This window comes from Pezoporus flaviventris, unplaced genomic scaffold (genome assembly GCF_033815535.1).
Source record: "Pezoporus flaviventris isolate CSIRO_AGI_PZ_B2104156 unplaced genomic scaffold, CSIRO_AGI_Pfla_v1 ptg000029l, whole genome shotgun sequence".
In the NCBI taxonomy this organism is placed as follows: Eukaryota; Metazoa; Chordata; class Aves; order Psittaciformes; family Psittacidae; genus Pezoporus; species Pezoporus flaviventris.
The window spans coordinates 1,223,939-1,250,147 of record NW_026892577.1 but is presented as its reverse complement, the minus strand read 5'-3'; the positions used below and the strand labels follow the sequence as shown (position 1 = coordinate 1,250,147).

General features: G+C 40.2%; 1 protein-coding gene across 5 annotated transcripts in view; it reads right to left on the bottom strand.

Annotated features, from left to right (window-relative positions):
- ATE1 (arginyltransferase 1) overlaps nt 1–26,209 on the bottom strand; it is an 85,233-nt gene that overhangs the window by 23,000 nt on the left and 36,024 nt on the right. The gene's annotated exons all lie outside the window — the stretch shown is intronic.

The following is a 26,209-nucleotide window of genomic DNA, read 5'->3' as shown; positions in this document are numbered from 1 at the left end:
TATCAGCTCGAAAAAGACACTAAATAGAATGAAAAAGTTTAAGGATCTCAATTATACAGGTCTTGAAGGAACAGCATTAGAATGGGCATTATAAGAATTCACACTGCAGTTGATGCAATTAAGAGTTCTTCTTGTCAAATACTTTAAATAGGTAATGAAGTTGATCAGCTTGATGTCAAGTTGATTTTTATTCCAACATCTACTGTGAAAAAAGGCTAGGTGGCCTTGAACGAAGCTGACCAAGGTTTGGGAAGGGACACAGATAATCACTGTGGCTACAATCTGGTGATAAGAACTTGATTTTTTAAGTTGCATTCACAAGCTTTGCTGTTCTGGAAGACAAAATCTTATTCAACAATACCCAATTTTGGAGAATCAGAAGAACCTGTCTTTAACGTTTGCAGAGATCCCCAATTCTTTTTGTTCTCTTAATGTTTGAATCTTCACAGGCTTCTGGTGCCTAAAGGAGCTACAAGAAACCTGGAGAGGGCCTTTGGACAAGGGCCTGTAGGGACAGGCCAAGGGGAATGGCTTTAACCTGCCAGAGGGGAGACTGAGATGAGCTCTTAGGCAGAAGCTCTTCCCTGGGAGGGTGCTGAGGCGCTGGCACAGGGTGCCCAGGGAAGCTGTGGCTGCCCCATCCCTGGCAGTGTTCAAGGCCAGGTTGGACACAGGGGCTTGGAGCAAGCTGTTCTAGTGGAAGGTGTCCCTGCCCGTGGCAGGGGTTGGAGCTGGATGAGCTTTAAGGCCCAAACCACTCTGATTCTATGATATTTACAGTAGAATTAACATCTTTACTATGTATCTCCCACCAACTGTAAATTGTTAAGTGAGAAATACAAAAATTACCTCCATAAGAACAAAATTGTAACTGTCCACATGAAAAAAACCCAACCAAACCCAAACCAGGCTTCATGCTGAGCATTGTCACATACCTGACGTATCTTTCCAAAATGAGTCTGTACGACTTTGATTTTCTCATTTGAAAAACATTCCCTGTAACTACTGTTGTTGCTTTTTGAGGTTATTTTTGCTATTTTTAATTAAATGCATTTTTTTTTATTAAATTAAAACAATATCCCTCCCATTCCATGCACAAGCTTAAACCCCCAGGCCTCAGAAAATCCTCTAAACCCAGGGAATGGAAATGACATTATTAAATAAACTGCTTTGAAACATTACGCTATCTAAACAGAAACAGTTGAAAGGTATGTGAAGGTAATGCTTAAAGAACACTTTTAGTCACCATTACTCAAATGAAACAATCTATGGACTTGGGGAGAAAAAATAAGCCTTTTCAGTCAGTCAAAAAGAAAAAAATAGAACATCATTTCTTGTTGATTTTCTCAACTGGCAAAGAAGGCAGAAATAGCCAAGAAAGCATCATTCAGATCTGTTGCTTAAGCACAGCAAGTACAAGGTGGCAATTTAGTCTTACCTAGTTGTATGGATGCACTCACAGCTATGAGTAAAGACTGCTCAACCACGTACAGTTTTCCTACAAGACGCTGCCCCTGCATCTTGAAATGCATCACATTTGTGAGTCCAACACGTGAAGATTATTTCACATGCTGCCCTAGCCTAAATTTCCCCATTACTCCTATAACATCATATTCTGTCATAAAATGGAACGGGCTGTGTGCAGTTGTGGTGTCCCAAATATAAGAAGGACATGCAGCTGTTGGAGCAAGTCCAGAGGAGACCACGAGGACGATCAGGGGCTGGCACCTCCTGTATGAAGACAGGCTGAGGAAACTGGGGAAGAGAAGGCTGCATGGAGACCTCGGAGCAGCTTTCCAATGTCTGAAGGGGGCCGACAAGGATGCTGGAGAGGGACTCTTCATTAGGGACTGTAGTGATAGGAAAAGGGGTTACGGGTTTAAACCAAAACAGGGGAAGTTTAGGTTAGCTATGAGGAAGAAGTTCTTTACTCTGAGGGTGGTGAGGCACTGGAACAGGTGGCCCAGAGAAGCTGTGAATGCTCCATCCTTGGCAGTGTTCAAGTCCAGGCTGGACAGAACCTTGGGCGACATGGTCTAATGTGAGGTGTCCCTGCCCATGGCAGGGGAGTTGGAACTGGATGATATTAAGGTCCTTTCCAACCCAAACCATTCTATGATTCTATGTATAAAATTAACTGCACTGCAGGATTACTAGCTTGGTTATAACAAGAAAGAGCTTCTTTAGTACTGGGCAAAAGAGTAATGGCAAGAATTGATTATCCAATCCATCACTGTAGGTTCAGTATTAATTTTGGGCAACCAAATACCCTACTTAGGAGGGAAAGAGGAAGAAATAGTTCTGAGGTGACTTCCTTTAGATGTTTTCCTTCCTTCAAATTTAGAATCTTGTTAATAAACACCCCTGAAGATACATGAGGCTGCGGCGATGACACATAAGGTAATTAGAAGGTAAAAATTAAACAAGCCGTTGATGATCTTCAATATCCTCTCTATCTAAAAGCACTTCCAAACACACTAGAAGTCAGCTATTTCTCCCGTAAAGGCATTTTATTTACACTACTGGTTAAACCCACATCCCATGACTCATTCCAGGAAGGAAGTGGTAGCACATAGACATACTGCAGCATTTCCCACTGAAGAGCATTGGCACTGTGTCTGTATTGATAGAATTAAAAAGGGAATCCGCAGAATTTGTTAAATCAAATGCAATGATTTCCAAGGACTTTTGCCTTTTCTTTTCCCACCCCTAAGTAGTTACTCTCGATTTGCTTCTTTTCTTACAGAAACCTCAATATTAAAATAAACAACTATGAATCCACCTCACTTTATTTTTGCCTCCTCTCTCCTTATTTCTGGAGTGTGAAAACATCTGAACCTGAGATCCCAGCCAGATTCTGCCTCATGTACACGGGAGCACCTTTACTTCATGAAAAATAATCACATTTCATTATTCATTGCAAAACAATTGCATAATATTAAAAATTGCCTCTAAGAGTATTACTTACATTCGTTGTCACTCTTGCTATGGCTGATTTGCAGTATACACCTAACATAAATCCAAACCAGAAAAGGGATCTCCTGAAGGGCACTGCTCCAGAGCTATTTATCACAGTCAAACTTCATCAAATTTGCAAAACTGGTTTTGAAAAGGATTTCTCTTCGGCTCCAGATTCAATTCGCCCACATCTCACAAGTAGTTCCATCGATGGTAAAATTCCACAGCTGAAAACATTGTGCTTTCTTTTATCTCGTACTATAACAGCTCTTGCACAGTAGCACTGTTTATGCTTGTCCAGATCATCTTGGGAATACTTAGACCACAAATCTTTCAACAAATGGTATCATCTTACAGACCATCCCTAAGCACTTATCTTATGTTTCAGTATCTTAAATCCAGTACCACCTGCTGCTGAAATGCACTCTGCCCATGTACAGCTGCACATATTTCTGTCTGTATATTTTGTCAAGAAATATCCAACAAGACATAAAATGGGCTATTTTGAAACGGTTTTGGAAACAGAGAATACATTTTCCTTAAATTTCATTTGTTCTGATGTTGTTTAAAACTTTCATGGATATCCAGAAACACCCTTCTTGAGACAGAATATGAGCACATTTTCAGCTGTTGGAACACCCACTGCAGGTCATACTGGATGTTCACAGGATAGTCAAATATTGCATCTCTCACAGCCATCTACTCATCAAAGACTTAACAGAACAGTGTAAACACATAGTGTTATCCTGCCAATGCTCTCTTGACCTCCAACACTTTGCAATGCAGATCTTTCCGCAACCAAATAACTCTAGTAATGATGCATTCTGCCATTCAATAATCCTGAACAACTGCTTTGACTTCCTTCAATCTGCAAATTGTAGTTCATTGCTACCTCTAGTCCAGAAATGCAGTCAACAATCATTGCATTATCACCATGCTGCTCATGATTTTATGCATGATGGTACCTCTACCAGACTGACGGGACCTAAACTCTGTACTGCATCCTCTTACGTAAGCTATTCTATACCTTTAGCTATCCTAGTCAACCTCTCCTTTGAAACAGAGGGAAAGGGCCACAGAGAGGAAACATCCAAACTGCTTTGTTCAAGCAGCAGGAGAGCACAAGGTAGAAGAAAGACATAAAGAAAACAAAAGGAAAAAAAGTGCATCTTTATAAATATTGACTAATCTATCAAATGGCTTGATTTAAAAAACAATATTGAAAATTAGTATAGGTAATAAATTCCTGAGTATGTGACTTCTTCTATCAAGTCAAATTACTGCAGTATAAATGTGACTGTTCAATAAAAAATGCCACCAAGACATTTCATTTTCCCTATTTTGGGCATTTTCCCTCCTATATAATATAAAAGAAAGAGCCTTTAAGGTGCTTTCCCTTACAGGCTAAGAAATTTGAGGCTGTTCAGCCTGGAGAAGAGAAGGCTGCGTGGAGACCTCAGAGCAGCCTTTCAGTATCTGAAGGGGGCCTATAGGGATGCTGGAGAAGGACTCTTCCTCAGGGACTGTAGTGACAGGACAAGGGGTAATGGATTAAAAGTTAAACAGGGGAAGTTTAGGTTGGATATAAGGAAGAAGTTCTTTCCTGTGAGGGTGGTGAGGCACTGGAATGGGTTGCCCAGGGAGGTTGTGAATGCTCCATCCCTGGCGGTGTTCAAGGCCAGGTTGGACAGAGCCTTGAGTAACATGGTTTAGTGTGAGGTGTCCCTGCTCACAGCAGGGGGATTGGAACTGGATGATCCTAAAGGGCCTTTCCAACCCTAACTGTCCTATGATTCTATTATTTTAATTGAAAGCTTTTGGAACTCTATTTTACAGTGAAGCTGCGAAACCTAAAGGAATATTTCACACCATGATATTGTTTTACAGTTTCCAAATCAGAATCGACCAGAACATCTCTGAACTTTTGTTCCACGGGAAGGGCAAAGGTTTTAATGAGACTTTAGTCTGGAGATTACTTCTGAAATATTTTGCAAAATCTGAGCGATCTGGTAAGCACATGAGATGAAAAACACCAGCAGAGTTTGTTTTTGTAGTGTGAGTAACAGTTCAAATGTAAAACTACCCAGAAAGAGAACAGCCACAAAAACAAAGAAGGTCAAGCACCAGTAGCACTGAAAAAACAAAATAGGAAGGTTAAACACACGCTTAATTCTTTTATCAGGTAGGGTTTACATCTGTGATCTATTCTTTCACAATAAACCCATTGATCTTTTATTAAAAGTGAATTAAGACTTCCTCCAGCTCCATTTCCAGCCAGCTGCCTAAAAAGAAGCTCTCTGACTAGGTAAATAAAGTAACCCCAAATATTGCACAGCGATCCATTAGAACGGGGCAGCACGGGCTCAGAAAGAGCATGCAGGGGTACGGGTTTATTAAATTCAGTCTCTGCATTGAAAGACAACCCCGCTGGAATCCCATCAGCAGAATACTGCAGCAGACCCCTGCTCCCTGATTTCATTACATAAACAGAAATGGACTTTATCGATCCCCGGGAGAGTCCTTGCAAGTAACTGGAGCTGCTTTGTTTTCACAGGGGGAGGTTGGACCATGCTGTGCTGTGGCCGCAAGGTGAGCGGGGACATCTGAATCTGTTTGGGATTGAATCCATGCCACTCGCATGAGATCTGTCTGTGGAAGGCCTGAAAGACTTTAGGAGAACAACTAAACACCCTCACCCAAAACCAACCTGTGTAAATTCACTCTCACCTCATAGTCACATTTTTACTTGAATCTGTTTAAACAAATAGAAGATTAGTTATGAGATTAATAATGATGCAAAGATTAATAATGATTAATTATTAATAAGATTAATAATGATGCAAACACAGAATGGTTTGGGTTGGAAGGGACCTTAAAGCTCATCCAGTTCCAACCCCTGCCATGGCAGGGACACCTTCCACTAGAGCAGCTTGCTCCAAGCCCCGTCCAACCTGGCCTTGAACACTGCCAGGGATGGGGCAGCCACAGCTTCTCTGGGCACCCTGTGCCAGTGCCCCAACAATCTTTAAACTGACCAAAGCAATGGGATAATTTGCCAGCTTTCACCTCTTTTCTGTTTATCTCCCTATCAATGTGAAGTATTAACAGAAATAACTAATGATAAACTGTTTCCAAGAAGAAAAGGGTTGTGGCACTTGTTTCTTATAAGGTCTTATAACTACTAGGAAACAAAACAGCTTCCTACAAATATTGTCTATCTATTCTTACCCAGCTGTTTTTCACTCAGTATAAGAAAATCTTAGTGTTTCAGAAGGTTTTTTTCATAGTGTCCCTTGTGTAAATAAAATACCTCAGGTTAAGTGTAAACCAGATTAAGATAATAAGTAAAAGACAAAACGGAAGACAGCCAAGATCTATGCTCAATATCCTTGAACTATCATGCCATTATTTTGCCATTAACTTTCTACATGCTCTTGACCCAACACATAAATGGAATTAAATAAAAGTCATCTCTAAATATCACTCAGATTTAAGGTAAATATATATATATATATATATATAAGCATATAAAGTGCTGAGATTTATGTCCTGTGTTCAGCCTATGGTCTGCACAGAAGCACTTACAAAAGGAATACTTCCCCTCATCAAAATACTTTCTGAAAGCATTATAATTTGTTTGTTTTCCCGACACATGGTATTCCCAGGTACCTCCTGAATTGTTTGGATTCGTCTATCTTCAGAACTCAGTGACTCGGTGTACACTTGAAACAGCTGCTTTCACCTTGTTTTCTTTCATAGAAGTTATCTGAAATATTTAACAGTTTCTAGCTTGCTTTTGATACTGGAAAGTGGCCAACAGGTGTCTGAAAAGGCTTATGAACTGCTAGAGAAAAAGGAGGAAATCTGGGACAGGCTTTCCCCTCCCACCCCCTTAATCTCTAACTCTGTCCAGCTCTTCTGCCTTCTTTTAAACGCCAATGTTATCTCTCCCTCCACTCACAGAGTATAACACCCTAAGGGGAAGCTGTGGATGTTTATGCCACAAGATCCAAGCTATGAACTGCTGCACATCAATATACAAACTTGCCACCTGCAAGATCCAAGAAGCCAACAAAGTGCTGCTTAGATAACGCATAGCCATGACCACACTCAAACAGATTCCCTCTGACACCACTGTATTAATCAGTGAGATAATTCTGGTTTCAAGTTTGAATGTTAATAGAATTAGGATGCTGAAGAGACTTCAGCTTCACTGTCCTAGAGGGTTTCTGCAGGAATGTGTGCACAGCAGGCATTTAGCATCTCTGGTTTATTAGCTTGAGATGCAACTGTCCAGAGCTAAAGACATCACACAGCTGTGGGCTTATAACTGTCAACCACCTTCAAGCACTGCTCTCCCCTCCAAGACTTCTTGCCAAGAGTTTGTTGGTTTTCATTTATAAAGACCAGTAAGGGAGAGTTTTCCATTGCTTGTTCTAAGTAACTAAAGCCACTCCATGTGAATTCACCATGTTAAAGCCACTGTACCTGGAATAAACACAGTTAATTAGGGTTGCACAACAGAGGTAAAAAGATGTATGTATGTTCAGGAATTACATCATACAACTACACTTGTAAAATCTCCTCGGTGACTAGACAGACAAACATATTTAAAGGAATACTCATGAAAAGGTAATTTAACAAGTTTTGGAGGGGGGCATTTGTCAGCCTTTTATGTTCAGACTCTGTATTTTGAGATTTACTTAGGCAATGGGTGCAATAACTGCAGTAACTTGGACACAAGCTATTAAATACCTGTGCCTATTCCCACCCTGCATCTGTTCTCACTCATTCTTTTCCCTGAGTACGAAAGATGGACACATACATACACACAGGTTCCACTTGTGCTGTTCTTACATTCTGGTAAGCTTTATCTAAACAGTGAATGCTACAAGGCTGAATTTGCCACCTATATGGTGTGTCACACCATACAGACAACAAACAGAACGTTACAAAATGAACCCTTCAAGACCAGTAACTTACCCTACAACACTATTTACCCTGTGACAGCTATTGTACCCTCGTTCCTGGCTTTTGATGACAGAAAGAGCAAGTTTCTGGATTCTGAACTGCCCTAAGCTGGCTGACTGTTTATCCAAAGCTGAAAAACTATCCACATGACAGGCAAGTATGAAGACAACTCCTGAAACTGAGAAACAAAGAGAAGCATTACAAGTATGTAGCTACTCAAGAAGCTTACATAAAATCAGGTCACTTTTCAAGCACGTTTTCTAAGTACTTTCACATTATCAAACTACTGATGTGGCTGGTTTGCTGTTTTGGGTTTCCCAAGGCTCCTATTTTTCCCCAATCATTTCCTTTTTCTTTATATCTGTTAATCTGTGCAGTACACATGGCATTTTATTAAAATAGGCTATTCAAACTAAGATGAGCTTTCAATGTTGCTATATAAACTGTGACATACAGAAAGAAGAGATACCGATATGAGATGGGACCTACAGGAAAACTCTACTGTACATTCCTGGCTGGAATTCCAGAGGTTGTTACCAAGAATATTAAAATATTGCTTAACTTCAAATATTGCCATTTTATCCTTCTCATTTACTAATATTTAGTATCAGCATTAGTAACCTGGCAGAACAGTGACATTAGCACAAGACCGCTGATGGCTCTAATGTTTCTAAGTCAGGGTGTATTTGTACATATTTAGAGACTGAGATTCCCTATGAATTCTCTATTGAATTCCCTATGAATTCAGTTGTATGTTCAAAAAATTCACAAGAAAAAACATGACTTTGTGATTTTAAAGAAAAATCACATAAAACCAGTTAATATTTACTGGAAATTGCCAGTAAAAATCCAGTCGGGAACTAATCAAAGATGATACCACAGAGATACACTTTGGAAGCTGGACATTAGCATCCATCTGACTTAGAGAGAAAGCTACTCAAGAATCCTAACAAAAGCAGCACAGTTTGAGAAAGTCTGAGAACAGTAAGAAAGAAGAGTTCATCTTGTACATTTGATGAATATTCACTTCTCTGCATTTTAGCCGACTTTCTCCACAACTTAAAACAGTATCAAGTGTATTACAGAAAAAAGAATGTAACACACGTTGCCTTTTTACCCCAACAAACAAAGGTCTTGGGGAATAAAAATCGCATGCATACTGAAATGGAACTTGTTTACTTTAAATCTCAGCAGAAATTCTTAAGGAGACCCCAGCATTAAACTTGGAATGGGAGATTAAAAGAAAACTACGACAAAAAGATAAAACCCAAGTAGGGGCCTCAAGAGGAATGCTTCGTTAGAGACACACCAACGATGTTGACTTAGGTCTATCTCAAAAGGGGTTTATTTTGGCAGCTGTGAGCAGCAAGAGGAGAAAAGGAACAGAAAGAAAAAGGAAAGAGAAGTGAGTGCTTTAAACATGTGGATCCCATATCTTTCTCTCAAAGAGCTGCCGTAAACTGAGAGCATTTTTTTTTTACTTCATTAAATTAAACGTATGAAATGAAGTATTAAAGTTTATTTTCTTACGTTTAACATAAAGCGAAATAATCACAGGGAAAATATGCAGAGTATCACACTCACTCTACACTGACATACACAAAGCTGTCACACTGATATCAAATAGATTTAAACATTCACTAACACTGCACTAGCTGGAGTCACAGCTAAAAGAACAGCATTCATCTACGGAGCCTACAGACGTGCTCCACAGGGAAGCTAAATTAATGCCCTGTCAAAGAGGCTACTACTATCTGGTTATCAAAATAAAAACACTACAGACCACGTTTATTTAATAGGGAAAAAAAAGAAATCCAAACATAACATTAAATTGATAGAATGTAAGCGAAAATGAGCGTGTTTTAAAACATATTTCTGTACAACTGCACAGGCAGCCAGAAAATTAACATGCACCAGAACTGAATCACCAGCACAACAGAAATGGGTGTGAGGGCAGAGTGCATCAGGTTTTGCTTATTTTAGAACACACTGACTGGGATTAGGATGTGCCAAGAAGTAAACCAATGCAAATGAACTTTTTAATCCTTTGTGATGATTAAAAGCAAAGAGGCACTACACCTGCTACCCTTACTCATGACTTACTTCAACTCAAATCTGGGTTTTCCCTCATCTTTTAAAGCAGTGATTCTAAACTATGACAAAAGGGAAAAGCAGGTATATTCTGTAATGAGATACCTGAAAAATACATACTGTATCTATGAAGTCTCCAATTTACTCTTTCTAGAGATGCCTAACACACACTTGACTCGACTGTATGTTCTTGGGTTCTAGATAAAACTGTCCACCACTATGCACCAACAGATTGTACAGGAACCTGCACTTCTTCCTGCCCTGGAATTTCGTCGTATTTGTAATGCTTTTGACAATTCTTTGCCTGTATATCTATCCTCAAATCAAACCTCCCATTACAGCCATTTTGTTCTGTGGTTACCTTCAAGACCTTGTGCCATTTTCCCCAGCAAGGACCAGTGCTCATGAGCGTTCAAGCTTTCCCATTCTTTCCCGGTGTCTCTCCAAAGACTCTCCTTAAATAGTTTTCCCTGGAGCCCCAAACCTTCTCTTCTGCCAGCTCCAAAACTCAAGCCTTTACCCCACTCATCCATGAGCCACAAGCTGCTCCAAGCACTCCTGCTACTCAGTTCCCATTCTCCTGCTCTGCCTTACATACACGATGCACTGCATTACCACCCATACCCATCACACCACCACTGCAAACACAGCCCTGCACTGGAGTTTCCCAAAGTCCTGCTTCTTCTTCTAATGGAGTTTCCAAAAACTCAGCCAGAAACACATAGAAATTTGCCAGAAATCTATCCAGACAAGGCTCTGGGGGCAAGAAAACAAGATGTACGCAGGGAAGGCTGGGCTGATGGTAGCCTTACACTGAACAAATCATTTCATACTTCACCTTCATGCCCAGCTACTGACTCAGCTTGTGGAATAGCTGAAGACATAATAAATACTAGAGTAACTGACAGCTTTTCAAATCGTGAAACACTGATATTCCCATGTTGAAATATACTCCTAATTAAGAGCTCAGAAGGGGGATGCTGGCTTTAGATTAAGATACGCTATGTGGGATCTTCAAAAGCATTTACAGTATTTATGCAACTAAATCATGTTGGAAAAAACAATGTCACTTGAAAAACTGCCACTCCAGCCTTTTTCATTTCTATTTTCTTCCATTCATCTAAGAACAAGGAATAATACACTGAACTGATAATTCAGAACAGTACAAGATATTTAACTTTAAGGCTTTTTAGCAACATATGGTAGCTTGGCATGATTTTTAAGTCTAACAATACAAACACCTAGTAAAAGCAAGATAATTTACCCTTAGCCATTAAACACTGAATTACACACAACCTAGCAATGAAAACTTCAACAACACTGGTACACATACACAAGGAAGTGTTAACAACAGGTTTAGGATAATAGAAAGGATTAATGTTGTAGGGAAAACAGCACAAGAATGCTTAGCAGTAAAAGCTTCATTTTTTGACTAAAAAACATTCATAGAAACCCAGATTGGTTTGAGTTCTGAGATACCTTAAAGTTCATCCAGTTCCAAATCCCTGCCATGGGCAGGGACACCTTCCACTAGAGCAGCTTGCTCCAAGCCCCTGTGTCCAACCTGGCCTTGAACACTGCCAGGGATGGGGCAGCCACGGCTTCTCTGGGCACCCTGTGCCAGCGCCTCAGCACCCTCACAGGGAAGAGCTTCTGCCTAAGAGCTCATCTCAGTCTACCCACTATTGAGAAATTCAAATTAACACACAGAGAAAGATGTTATTCAGACTGGAAATATGAAGGCCAAAATAAGACAATGATAGAACTCCGTGTTTAAGTGCTTACGATTTATGAGAACAGAGTAACATACCTCTGCCAAAAAATCCAAACCTACTTGTCTCCCTTACATCTGCAGATTAAAGAATGAAGAAATAAATAAAAAAGCTCACTTTACCAGTGTTCCAAGCATGTGTTAGAACTTAAATCTTAACAGCAAGTAAAACAACAGCTATCTGTACAAAGTTATCAACAAGTATCTGTCTGTAAATTCTGGGCCATCAAAAGAAGTGCATTTTAGAAGAAGTTTCTTCTATTGTCCCTAAAACTGTTTATTTTCACAGTAGATTTGTACTCATGAAATAAGCATTCTAATTTTAGGCCCGTTTTGTTTGTGCAGGGTTTGATACACAAGCTGGCTTTGTTTGCTGGGAGAGCAGGATTCATAAACAAAGCCTCTCTGTGCTCTTCGAGGAGTCCGTTCTCAGCAGGAGAGCATCCCCTTCACCTTGGGACCATCTCAGCATGTGGAGCTCCCAAACCCCAGTTCAGAACTGAAGCCATTCTTGATCGCACTGAGCAGCCTCAAAATGAGACAATCTATGTGGTCTCCAAAAGTGGTTGTGTGTAAAACAAAACAGTCAAGCATCATGGTTCCCCTACATCATCTGCAAACACTTGCTGCACGAGCCAAACACCCCAATGCTTACAAAAGAGGAATCTGAACTGCCACCTCAACCCATACCAGCTTCTGTTCCTCTTCTCCACCTAACACTCAAGGCTGTAAAACAGGCTGCAGCTGCATTACTTGCCAGAAGAAATACTGAGGACAGCCCCAGTTCCTAAGCTTCAAGGTCTTGAGACCATGCTAAATTTAACTAGGGGAAGAATCCAAATATAGGACCACTAAACAAAAGTGGGAATAAGACATAGAAAATATGGCTAGATGAAGAGATGTTCTGAATTTTTGTTAAGCTGTTTTGAAGGGAATAACAACTGCCTGAGGACATAATACAGTAAAAACAATTGCACCCTTTTAGCATGCTCTGTTTGACATTGACCAGGCTGAGAGAGCTGGGCTGGGTCAGCCTGGAGAAGAGAAGGCTCCTGAAGGGGAGACCTTAGAGCAGCTCCAGGGCCTAAAGGGGCTGCAGGAAACCTGGAGAGGGGCTTGGAACAAGGGCCTGTAGGGACAGGCCAAGGGGAATGGCTTTAACCTGCCAGAGGGGAGACTGAGATGAGCTCTTAGGCAGAAGCTCTTCCCTGTGAGGGTGCTGAGGCGCTGGCACAGGGTGCCCAGAGAAGCTGTGGCTGCCCCATCCCTGGCAGTGTTCAAGGCCAGGCTGGACACAGGGGCTTGGAGCAAGCTGCTCTAGTGGAAGGTGTCCCTGCTCACAGCAGGAGGGGTAGACCCAGATGAGCTTTAAGGTCTCTCACAACCCAAACCATTCTAGGACTCTATGATTTATTTTCAAACACCTCCTTATGTTAATGAACTCTTTCTCCTTAACTGTAAACAAATAAATTTATAATACTCCAATTATTTTCAAATAAGTCAACTTTTATTATACAAAGCTGAACAAAATGAAATCAGAGTAGCAAATTCTGCAGTGTAATTCTGCATGCAGCTTTTGTATCTATTAGCAATGTAAATGCACACGTGCATGCTTGTGGCTCTGTAAGACTGCCCAACACTATTCTCATAGTTGACTAGAGCAGATCTGCTATTATGCTTTCGTCTCTATTACCACCATTAAAAGGTACACAAATGTCTCTTTCCACCTTTAGGAAAACGTACTGTTTAACATTATGTATCCCCAAAGTCTTTGAGCTGAAACATCAGCACTTCAGTTTTCTCTTAACGCCAGATGTTTGGAAACTGTTCTCTTTCTAATCACCTTCACAGAAGAAAACAAGTTTGAAGGCAAATGGGCTGGAATTAGCATATTAAACATACATCCAAATACAGGATAAGGGGAGTATTAAAATTAGAACTCACTTATAAGAATCAAGCACTTTGTTAACGTTCTAACAGTTCCTAGTCCTCACTTTTCAGAGTTCAAACTAATTAAAAATAGCCCAGGCAATCACTTTGCTTCATTTTAAGTCCATAAAGCTCCACACTGTATTTGTGTACGTGCGTATCTTGAAACACAGAAGCAGGTTCACACATTTCCATGCTTTTTTAACACATTTCTAAAATAGAGACCAAAGTATAATTAATAATTGTATGCTCAGCATCATATGCCGATGAATACTGACACAACAGTTTAATCTAGACCGACACATCTAAAGAGCAGTGGCCAAAACTGCTTATAAACCCCCCTGCCTCCTGTTCAGCTTTGGTGGCCTCTGAAGGTGTTTCAGTGTATGTGCAGTGGGTGCTGGGAGGCTGCTGTGCTGATGAGCATCAGCAGAAGCGTGGCACATTCCAGCTCCATCACCTCCCCTGCAGAAGGTCTCCAGCTGCCCCTTTAGGGAAGTTTTCTCTTGGTGGTGTACAGCCCAAACACAGCCAGGAGGCAACGATTTGGCTGAAAACCCAGAAAGGGTTCATAAATCCCAGGAATTGAACAACATCTGCAGCTTTAGGAGACCCTCAGGAGAAGGTGCTTCGTTTGTTGTTGCTCTGAAGACATGCAACCACCGGAGAGACAAGAGGATTAAGGAAAGCCCATCAGAACTTAGCTTGTAGCATACTAGAGCTTTTAGAGGCTTTAGTGGCAGTTTGCAGCTTTTTAACGGGTGGTGGCTTCAGGAATATTAGTGTACCCTTGTTGGATCATCACACTAACTTCTTCCCACATCACAAGGAGGTAAACGTACTACCATTTAAAACTCCATCAGAAGGTGGGGCTGTTAGTACAGGCATTTGAGGGATAACAATTCAGTCATCAGTGTGACCAAGGCATTTAACCTTCAGTTTCTTTACCATCCCTCACTAACAGAGAATCATATTGTGTTTATAAATCCATTAACTCATCAGCAACAAACAGTAAAACAGACACAGTGAAAGAAACCAGTTTATCTTCTAAAAATCAAGCTTCAGTGAGGTCTCACAAAATGAGCTCTGTCAGAAGAACAAAATGCTTGAAGAGAAACACATAAAATACTACCTTGGGATAATTCAGGCTGCACCAGTGCTGTCTTTTGAATCCTTTCTCAGTGGCATGCCTAATTTAGCAGGAATTGTGGTGGAGCAGCCCCAAAGCTTCTCCTTATGCAGAACTTCCTACCCAATCTTAGTGCTGAAAGGAGGATGGAGCCAGAAGGTGGCTGGTCTCTTCTCTCAAGTATATTTAGGGACTGTAGTGACAGGACAAGGGGTAACAGGCTCAAACTGAAACAGGGGAAGTTTAGATTGGATCTAAGGAAGAAGTTCTTTACTGTGAGGGTGGTGAGGCACTGGAATAGGTTGTGCAGGGAAGTTGTGAATGCTCCATCCCTGGCAGTGTTCAAGGCCAGGTTGGACAGAGCCTTGGGTGCCATGGTTTAGTGTGAGGTGTCCCTGCCCATGGCAGGGGGGTTGGAACTGGGTGATCTTGAGGTCCTTTCCAACCCTGACTATTCTATGATCAAGTGATAGAACAAGAGGTAACCTCCTCAAGCTGCACCACAGGAGGTTTAGACTGGATATCAGGGACAATTCCTTCCCCAGAGGGTGCTCAGGCATCGGAGCAGGCTGCCCAGAGCAATGGTGGAGTCACCATCCCTGGAAGTGTTCACTATCCTTCAAGGTTAGTGAAGTAGACAAGGCCTTCGGTGACATGGGTTAGTGGTGGCCTTGGCAGTGCTGGAGAATGGCTGGACTTGATTTAAAGGTCTTTTCCAACCCTGTTGACTCTATGATCCTCAAACTGTCCAAGCCGAGAAGCAAAGTCGGAACCTGAGACAGGCTCTTGGGCTCTCAGCTGGCACTACTGCATTGTACTTAGGGTCCCTCATTGCCACTGTATGACACACATGGAGGATGCAACGAGCAGCAATATCCTGTAACATCCCTCCACCTTTCTCCTTTCCCCCCTGAATTGAAGATCATTAAAAACAACGAATAACCACCACACAATGCCTAGTGGTAAAGAGACTAAAATGCAAAGAATGTAGGAAAAAAGTAATTCATAAAATAAATCACAGATCAACCGTACTGGCCATATTAGCACTAAGCAGGCCTTCAGAACAGTAGCCTTAATACCTTAAATAAATAAATAACCCCAAGAGATCAGCAGAACAAAAAGCTCATCTTGTCTTCTGTCCATTCATAGAACAGCAGCACATTTGTGCTGGGACAAACAGAGTTTGATTCCTGTGTACTTTTGCTCCCCAAACCCATTCTTCTTCATTTTGCTGACAATGGGACCATTTTAATACCCTTTTTTGGGGGGTGGGTCATTTAATCTCAGTGTTATTTGTGACAACATTTTGATTCCGAACAAGAAAGGGGAAGGAAGCAAACAGTATCATGTTCTATTAAAAAAGATGAGCTATTCCATTGAAACCTTTGTAGTAAGAATCCCAAAACTATTTCTCGCATCTAACACGGCAAATAATCGCTCTTAACAGTTTCAGACATTCCTTTTGGAACAGTTCAGTTACTCAGTTGAAAACAACTGAACAAAATAGTCTGCAGCAGTGGTTAACTCTCTAGCACGATAAGCAGAAACCTCAGGGCAGCGTCTGAAAACAGCAGAGAGGTTTAGGGGGGTTTGGTGGTTGTTTTCTTTTCATTTCACACTCAAAGACAACAGTTTCCCAAGCTCCCAGGCCTCTTCAGGCCTCCTCAATAAGGTAACCTTTGAAAGCCCCTGGGAAGTGATTTCATTAGATTAAGAAAAAGCTTTAAAGAAGCTGTCACAAAAATACTTCTCCATTGGCCCTCCTGCTTGGGGTCCTGCTCTGTGCAATCTCTCGGAGCTCCAGGGCCCTCATGATAGTCTTTGCACCATGCAAGAGCCTGCCAGGCTCCACCAACTTCAACTACTGCTTCTAATACCAATTAAAAAGAGCATAGATTTGATTTTAAATGACTTCCATCTGAATAAGGCTGGCTGCTACCAACCAGTGATATGTTGGTGGTGTGAAAACACAACTGGTAGCCATCATCTGCAATCCAGTATTGTTCCACCTTTTGTTCTGGGTTTTGCTTGTTCTTAATATATCACTTTCTCTGAGATGCCATTTGCAGGATTTACTATAATATTATAAATGTAACAGATGATCTTTAAGGTCCCTTCCAACCCAAACCATTCTGTGATATGAAATACTGTTTTACTATAAGAAGGAAGATAAAACTCATCCAGAAGATCTCCAAAGACACTGTAAGTAACAACCATAAACCCCTTTATGCTGTGGCCACCTCATTTGATGCAATATTCCCTCCTCTAAGAGAAACGTAACTCTTAACAGAGACTTAGCTAAACCAGAGTGAACATCAGAGATTCAAGAGCCCATAGAACTGTGCTTTCATAGTCACAGACACTAAAAATACCTCAGCCCATGTCCCAGTTTAGCCCATTCTGAAACTGTAGCCACACAATTCCCATTGTTTTCTCCCTTCCACCCTTTCTCCTTGCCTCCAGAGCCTACCATCTTCTTTGGCACAATGAAGGAAATAACTCATGTTATTTAAGTAAATGGTAGAGGCTGACCTCAGCATTTGAGGCCTAGTTTTACATATAATTCCCTAGGACATAAATGCATCTGTTGATGAAAATCCATTCGACTGCATTAAGAATGACTTAAAAATGAGACGTGGAAAAAAGAAAGGGTTTTTCTGGTGGGTGCTTGGGGTGGGTTTTAGCAATGAAGGCCAGGAAGATACATGAAGGTGGACATCAGGTTTAGAAAGAAAGAGGTCTTACAAAAAGAAGAGAAATAACACGGGGGTTATGTGCACAGTGGTAGGGCAGAGAAAATGTAGCATTCTTTCAGAAGAAAAGTTCAGGTCAGACAGTAAAGAAAAGCATTTCAATGGCAATCATAGAATCATAGAATAGTTTGGGTTGGAAAGGACCTTAAGATCATCCAGTTCCAACCCCCCTGCCAGGGGCAGGGACACATCACACTAAACCATGGCACCCAAGGCTCTGTCCAGCCTGGCCTTGAACACCGCCAGGGATGGAGCATTCACAACTTCCCTGGGCAACCCATTCCAGTGCCTCACCACCCTTACAGGAAAGAATTTCTTCCTTATATACAATCTAAACTTCCCCCGTTTAAGTTTGAACCCGTTACCCCTTGTCCTATCACTACAGTCCCTAATGAAGAGTCCCTCCCCAGCATCCTTATAGGCCCCCTAAAGCACATGAATATATATGCATATGAATGTGAAGCACACGAATATGTATGTATACAGCCACTGACACATGGAGACCTGTATAAGTTTGTCAGGCGAGACCTCTGGCATACGAATGTCCAACGGGTCTTAAAAGTTAACACATAGTTGAACCTGTTTTGGTGTAAGGGGATGGACTCCATAATCCCCCATAGCCCCTGAGAAGTCTGCTTTGCTTTGATTCCATTTTTCTCTCCTGGCTCCAAATCATTCCCCTTTACAGGAATTATCAGGATTGAGAATAAATAGAACCTCATTAATGCACTTGGAGACTCAGTACAGTCAGCAGCCAAACAAACTCAGACAAAGAAAATAATCATTCAAAACCATAAATTGTCATCTAGATTAAATGTAACACCTCAGAGAAGTGCACTGAGACCTCAGTAAAATTAACGAGGTCTTAGTAAAACCAGACCTCATTAAAGTATCTACCATTAAATCTTTCCTGGAAAACTGGAGAAAAAACATCTCTTGTGGAGATCAACTGACTTGTCAGCCAGCTCCTACTGTATAGACCACAAGGTGAAACACAGCAGAGCCAGGAAAAGCAGGAGTTCCTGGCTTTCAGACCAAATAAATTCCACTTGACAATACTGCCTAATTAGAGCTAATATAATCAGCAAAACTGCAAAAATAAGGAAGACTACAGTAACAGCAATCCTCTTTGAAGTTAAATGAGAGATCCAATACTCCAAGCAATGCCAGATTCAGTAACTGTGGTAAATAGATAAAACTAACCAGTGGTTCCATGACTTGCACTTCAGGGACAGATTTAAAGAGCACAAGAACTTGAAAACTGGCATGACTGGGAACAACTTCACTTTGAGACTATGTTAGGAAAAGTGAAGAGCATTATCTTCATAAATATGTTTAACCTTTTGCATTATAAGATGTCCATCTTTGCATATTCAAATTCATTCACTTTTGGGAATCCCCGCAAAGGGGCAGGTAGAGAGACAAGAATCAGAAGTAAAGAATGTTAACTAGTGTTTGAGAACCATCCAAAACTGATTAAATCAACAATAAATGAAGTGAAGCTAACAAAGCAGCACGAGAGTAATTCATTTTTCTCATTAGAAACTTCAGAAATACACTTAATTCTGTGCATTCTTATACTTACTAACCAGCAAGGATTAATGGATTTATAGAACTGCAACTGGAATATTCTGAAATGTGAACTGTGGTTGGACCTGATGATCTTAAAGGTCTTTCCCAACTTCTTGATTCTGTGATTCCTCAGGTGAAGGAGAAAAATTAAAGACACATGAATTGTAAGAATATATTATTCCCCTTCTAAAACCAAAAATCAACCAAACAAAACCTACGGCTCTTTTGTCTCTGTATTTCAGTTTACAGTTCTCACTTTAATTGCTACTGGATGCTACGGAGCCCCCCAAATAAGCCTTTAAGTAAGACTCAGTACAAGTCAGCACTAAGCAATGGATTTATGACTATGCAGAGACATAGACATGATAAATCTCTAGCTGCTAGTATCATGCAGAAGATGGGTTTGCCACAGGCTTATTCACATGATCCTGAATAAATCTTTTTAGCCGCTCCTTTTCACAGGGACAGGCAAGTTACCTCTAATAACTCTGAGAGCATCCACCAGTATAGAATTGGCCTATAATTTAACAAACCACACCTCTTATTCTTGTGCTTTCATGAAAATAAGGTTAGATTTTAGTGTACGTCAGCCTTGCACAGATTAACAAAATCACATTTATTAAAGAAACACCACAGGAAAGTTATCCCAAGTGAACAAAGTTCCTGTAACAAGTGAAAGGTGTAGAACTTATCCCTGCTGATGTGCATTTGCAGGTAGTTAATACCATCTCTATCACATCTGAACTGTGAAACCTGAACATATACCTCCTTATGCACAACATATTCCCATCGTATGCAAATCCTTTAGTGATAGATATCAAAATCATTATAAGCAAAGTTATCATCATCAAAATCAGTAAATCACCAATATTTGAGTCTGATATTTAAATTACCTGATATTTAAATCAGTAATGGAATTACTTAAAAGCCACTTTGAACCTTCCTCTCAAATAACTTCTATGGGAACTGGCTCTTTTGGGAGTTCTTTGGATGGTTGGGTTTGGGTGGAGGGATGTGTTTGGGGTTTTAAGACTGCATGAAAATAACGTAACCTGATCCAAGCCTCATACAGAAGATAACAAATAGTTTTAAGAGGACCTACTTCTATTTAATAGCATTTCTTTCTCCAATATAGAGAAGTAAAGCCCCCAAAATAAAGTTTACTCAACTTGATGAAATCTGTTTTGTAATCAAAGACCCATCAAATAAAAGGTTACAGGTAGACAGCTGAAACTGCAGGAAAGCCTTGCCTCACAAATACAACTTCACCCTGACAATGACATTCAGATCAATTCCATTGAAACTTGTAAAACATACACCCCAAAACGTCTGCTTTTGGACACTAGTTTCTCAAGGGGCACTACAGTAATGAGAAAGAGACTCATTTACTTCAGAGACCTGTGCAACAGACATTTTCTGCCCGATAAAAGCCTACAGATAATACAATCAGGCATAAATACACATATATTTTCACTTGTCCTGCTACATTTCAATCACCCTAAACTTCAAGTAAAGAAATCCACATTTCAGACATTAGTAAAATAAAGCCCTGGCCACACGTTCACATTTTTCCCAGAGAGTTCTAAGTGACCAAAATCTAAGTCCTGACTGCAAATAATTTGAAAGGAAAACTAAAGTTAAGAATAAAAGCCATGGATGGGATCTCTGCTTTTTCCTAGTAGAAAAATGGGATTCCAACTGGTTTTATCCCTGCAAACGCTGTGTGAAATACAGCACAGCTTCAACACTTGCACAAAGGAAGAACTATGGCAATTTACAACTACACACAGGGTACAACAGCAGCTTAGGGAACACAAAGAAGTAACCACATTCGCTATCATTACCTGCTATGAAAATGACATGGAAACTGGTATTTTGCTTTTAATAATTATATTTTCAGGAGAAATCCACTTGATAGCATTCAATAACACTGCTGCTCTCCAGAAGGGAGCATCTCCAGATTCCTGCATTTCAATGCTCATAATAATGTAGTTTTCACAACCTGACGCTGCAATTGTGAATATATGATCTATGAGATCCAAAAAGCAGCCAAGCTTCTACTTAAAACACATTTGATAAAGTATATGTAGAGAGATAAGGACTTTTTGCACTAGTTACAACCAGACAGAATGTTAAGGCAACTTCATTTTCAGAAGCATTTAATGTATGTACACCAAGTCAATCTTCCAAACTGCTTTTGGAAGTCTTGGCAAGTCACTTTATGAGACCCATCAAAATGGGTTTTAACACCCAAAACTCCAATGTAATTCAAATTAGTCTTCCTTGGGTTACTAACCAAAACCATTTGAGCAACCTGGTCTAGTGGAAGGTGTCTCTGCCCATGGCAGGGGTTTGGAACTAGAAGAGCTTTGAGGTCCCTTCCAATGCAAACCATGCTGATTCTATAATTAGAAGGAACATAGGAGGTAAGTTCAGAGCTCTGAAGAAATGAATGATCAATTTTAGCTGATGATGCTAATGTAGAGGAGTATCTCAGCTTGTGATTCCAGTGAAGAAATGGAAGGAAGCAAGAAGGGAGGCAGGTAAAAGTCATGTTAGCAAGACAGAGAAAAACTGATTTTCCCCCCTCAGTTCTACAATTTATACTTTTCAGGATTTTATTATTATTACTATAAACAAAGACAAAAACATACCATTACTTTGCTGTTTGTTTTCGACAGTCTTGCCAAAAAGAGCAAAACCACTGTGTTGCCAAAACTTTTATTGCTTTCTTAAGAGTAGATAATGGTTTTGCAACCCAAATATTTCAGTTCTTTATTACCAAATTACAAGTTATTGCAAGCAACAACTTGGCTCTCGCTAACAAGTACTGACTCTTCAGAATATTTAGTTGACTATTTATGACCTGTTTATATGCAAAAAAAAATTTTTGTATTAATTTGAATGCAGATTTACTCCTATAAACTGACTAAATTAATCCTGGAAAAACCACTAGCACAAGTGCTAACAGACTTGAGCAGAACAGCTCCAGTCTTCCAGAGCTTATCTACTCTTAGCCTATTGTGTTTTCCCATTTCAAGGTAAATAGCAGTATCAGTAAGAAAAGCAGGCTGACAGCTGGTAGCACCTTCAATACAAGCTGAACAGAAAGAGCACATGGAGGTATAGAAATGCCAGCTCTTTCTGTGGGGAACTAGTGACACAGCTTGCAAAACTCAGTGGCAGAACCCTAACGGTGTGTGCTTATACCCCCAAAATCATTGAGGATCACGTGAAGTCACGTCACATCAAGCCTCTTTCCCTCACATAGTCGAGCTGACACAGCAAACCCAAGCTTATTGAAAAGGTTAATTCCACAGTCAGAAATGTGAAAGAGTCAGAAGCCAGACCTTTGTGGACCCCATGGACGTGGAACCCAGGCTACCACTGGATGCGTTTCACTGCTGTAGGAGCTGTGATGCTGGAATTCCTGAAAGCAGCCAAAGAAATTGGCTCTCGAGCGCCATAAAATTCCAGGGGCACCGCTTATGACCACAGTCAGGCCGAGGTATTTAGTTCAAGAATGATTAATCACAGTTGAATCAGCCTTTTGTTTCTTTTCTGACATTTCAGAACCCTTTATAGTACTCTGTCTATCTGAAGTCTGGCCATGCCTTGATACCAAAGGAGACTGTTTGAAATAATTCCATTTACTTTGGCCTGCATACAAGTCTGGATAAAGATTTCAGTCAAAACACCTCTTCACATCACAGAATGGTCTTAAAATGGTACACAGAGATAACACAACAAGAAGACATTAGATCTGTTATGTACTTCAAAGTACACTGGTAGTTATTTACAGGCTTAGTGGAGTGGCTTCAGGGAAAGGAGATCGTTGACCAAAACAAGTAACAATACATGCTCCAATTGCACTGTTTGCATGCAAATATTGACACTGAAAAAACTCAGAACTAAGGAAACACAGGTAGAAAACACCACCAACAAATCCTCTCCAACACAAGAACTTAGAGGAGAATTTGATTAAAGGTCCACAGAGGTCTGCATCACAAATGCACAACAGCAAATTCACTTACTGCTTACACCAGAAGCACAAACCCAAGATCTATTTAGTGACACCCACCACAACTCAAAATCAATAGGAAAGAACTGCAATAGAAAGTACAGAAGGGATTCTCAAGGAGTCCGCAGTAACTGGAGAATGTGAATTTAGTAACATTAAACCACGCAGTTACATCTGTTACTTGCAAAGATGTGGGATAAAATAGAATATCAGTATAGGAAAATAGTCCAAGAGCCTCTCAAGCATCTCTCTAATATGGCTGTTCACTAAAGGGGATTCTTTTATTTCTATAACTCCATGGAAACAAATGCCTTTAACTGAAAAGCATTAAGAAGTACAGATACAGTCCTTAAACGCATCAGAAGCAAGCCTGAGACCAACATCATCCTCAAGTAAAATACTTTCTTATACTTAAGATTTTATCACACACTCCAAAATGCATTAGGAAAAAGACTTTGCATCTTATGAGTCTAGGAAAATGTTCCAGGAGACTGTTTTCCAACATAAGAACTACCACATCTAACAGAGCCTGAGAAGTTTTACCACAAGGTCATGAATTTCTTCAGAGAACCATTTGATTCTTGTATTACCCTGACCTACCCGGAAAAAATGGAACAAAGCCATTGCTTAAGGTTTTTTCATAGCATTTTTCCATATTAACATAGTTAATAGGACACAGAAATCCTTTTGTCTCAATTTAATGTAGATTTTATTTCACCAGTTCATAAATATTAACCCATAAATGGGAACAAATCTAGGAGAAGCTGGGAACTAAAAAGTAGCCTAATATTGCAATATATTCCCTTCCCCCATCACTGTTTTAAAATCACATTGAAATCAAATGCAAGCTGTTTGGGAACAAAGAGAAGGGAATAGTTGAGTCAGAAAAAAAAAACCTTTATTTTTAAAAACAACCTTTTTAAGAAGCATCATCCACTTCCATGGGGTAGAATCACTATCAAGTGTTCACAAACCATAGAGATGAGGCCCCTAGGGACATGGTTTAGTGGTGGTCTTGGCAGGCCTGGGGTAATGGTCGGACTTGATGATCTACTGGTCTTTTCCAACCTGGTTGATTCTATGATGCTAAACTTTTTAACCATTCATCTTCCTGCCTCATAATTCAGAATCCTCAAATTCTGCTACTGAGCCACAGGAATCCTGATTTGAGGATCCTCTTCCAGGCCTCCAATCTTCCACTGCACTATAAATGCCCAAAATTGTACTTTCTGTGGCAATAAAAACCTGCAGATGAAAACGTCACACACACTGACCCCTAATAGTGTATTACTCACTGTCAGTTCATTCCCTGACCTGCTCAGTGGTGGCTAAAAGTACTCAGCAGCTGCATGGAGCTGTTGCACTATGGGCAACTGGTGGGATGGTCTGGCCATATCAAAGGTGACTGTTCAGAGAAACGTTCTAGGACAAAGATACTGGCAATGTTTTAAGAACTGCATTAAAAACAGAACAAGCATGTCAGCAGCCCTATTTAAAAACAAATACTTCAACAAAATACTCTATCAATGCCTTGGAGCTCCTTAGAACATCCAACACAAGCAAGGTGATCTGAGCTGTTCCTGTATATGACCCAGTGACTGGTATATATGATCACATCCCAAAACAAGTTAGAATCCAGAAGAGATGTCTATAATTTGCATTCCAAGAAAGTACCTATGCAGAAAAAGGCTTCAATGCTTGGATGTCTATATCTCCCATCTAGGAACCATATGTACTTAAAAGCAAAACATCCAGCTATGTCCTCATGTGCACAACATTAATGCATCAGTCTTGGACTGCAATGGGAGTACAACAGTTCATTGCAAAGTTCCTCAATTATTCCAACTACATTTTGCACAGAATACTGAATTTGACTCCATGCAAAGTGGAACACTGTCAAACTGCTTAAATCAACATCATAAAGTCACTGCTCCTTATTCATCCCCTACCCCTGTTTGATCAGCTTGAAGATACACAGCTGTTTGGTACAAACCAGTAGTCAAGCTCAGGAATCTTTGCTAGAAGCAGTCTGGTACTGCTTTTCCATCAGAAACCAAATGCAAATGTCAGCTTAGGCATTTCCACTGATCACCATCTGTGACTAGAAGAAGGAAAACTTTCAAAGATCTCCAAAATCCTGTGAGTTTACTGTAAATAAGGATAACGTGCATGTGTGCTTCAACAAGACACTGCTTACGGTGCTCTCCATCAGACACTGCTTATATAAAGCAGTGATATTATGTGATATTAAGCGATATTATGATAGCCTCAATTTCTAAATATCCTAGGCCAAATAATTTGCAAAGAAAATTACCAGCAAAGGGTAAAACCAGTGTTTAGCTCTCCAATTGCTTCCTTTTCTTTCCTGCATTTATTTTTCTTACCTGACATCAGTTTAACAACAGCCTGTCTTTCTTCCCCACTAATATCATTAAGGAAAGGGAGCCTTCAACATGTCTATTAAACTGTAATAAAGCAAAGTCTTCAGAACATAATGCACGTAAGCCAACCAGGAACTACTGAAATTACTTAATTCACAACATCAGTACTTCCCCATCCTTCTTTCCCGTTGCCAATCAGTTCACAGGAGTTGTAGCATTACCCAGACACGTTTCAGAGCTTAGCTTTAAAATTTGCTTCTGTGTACTATTTCAGCGAGGGTAAAGTGACCCTACAGAACTTGTGTCAACCTGATTTTCAAGTGTATTACTTGCAAAACAAATATACACAGGAAAAGAAATCTAAAATAACATGGAAACCCTTGAAATTCATTTATTAAATTATTCCTTTCCCAGCATGGAGAATTACTTTCTATTGTGCGTGTTCTAAATACATATGTATAGGTTTTCTTCTACCCATCCCCTGCCCCGGAAATTCTCATCATTTGTAGAGAAAATAATAATAATAGAAAAAACATGTTACAATATTCCCATTACAATTTATTCAATTTCCATTATTTGAGAATAAAAACTAGAAGAATTGCGAGAATCTCATTGTTGATACAATTATTTTCA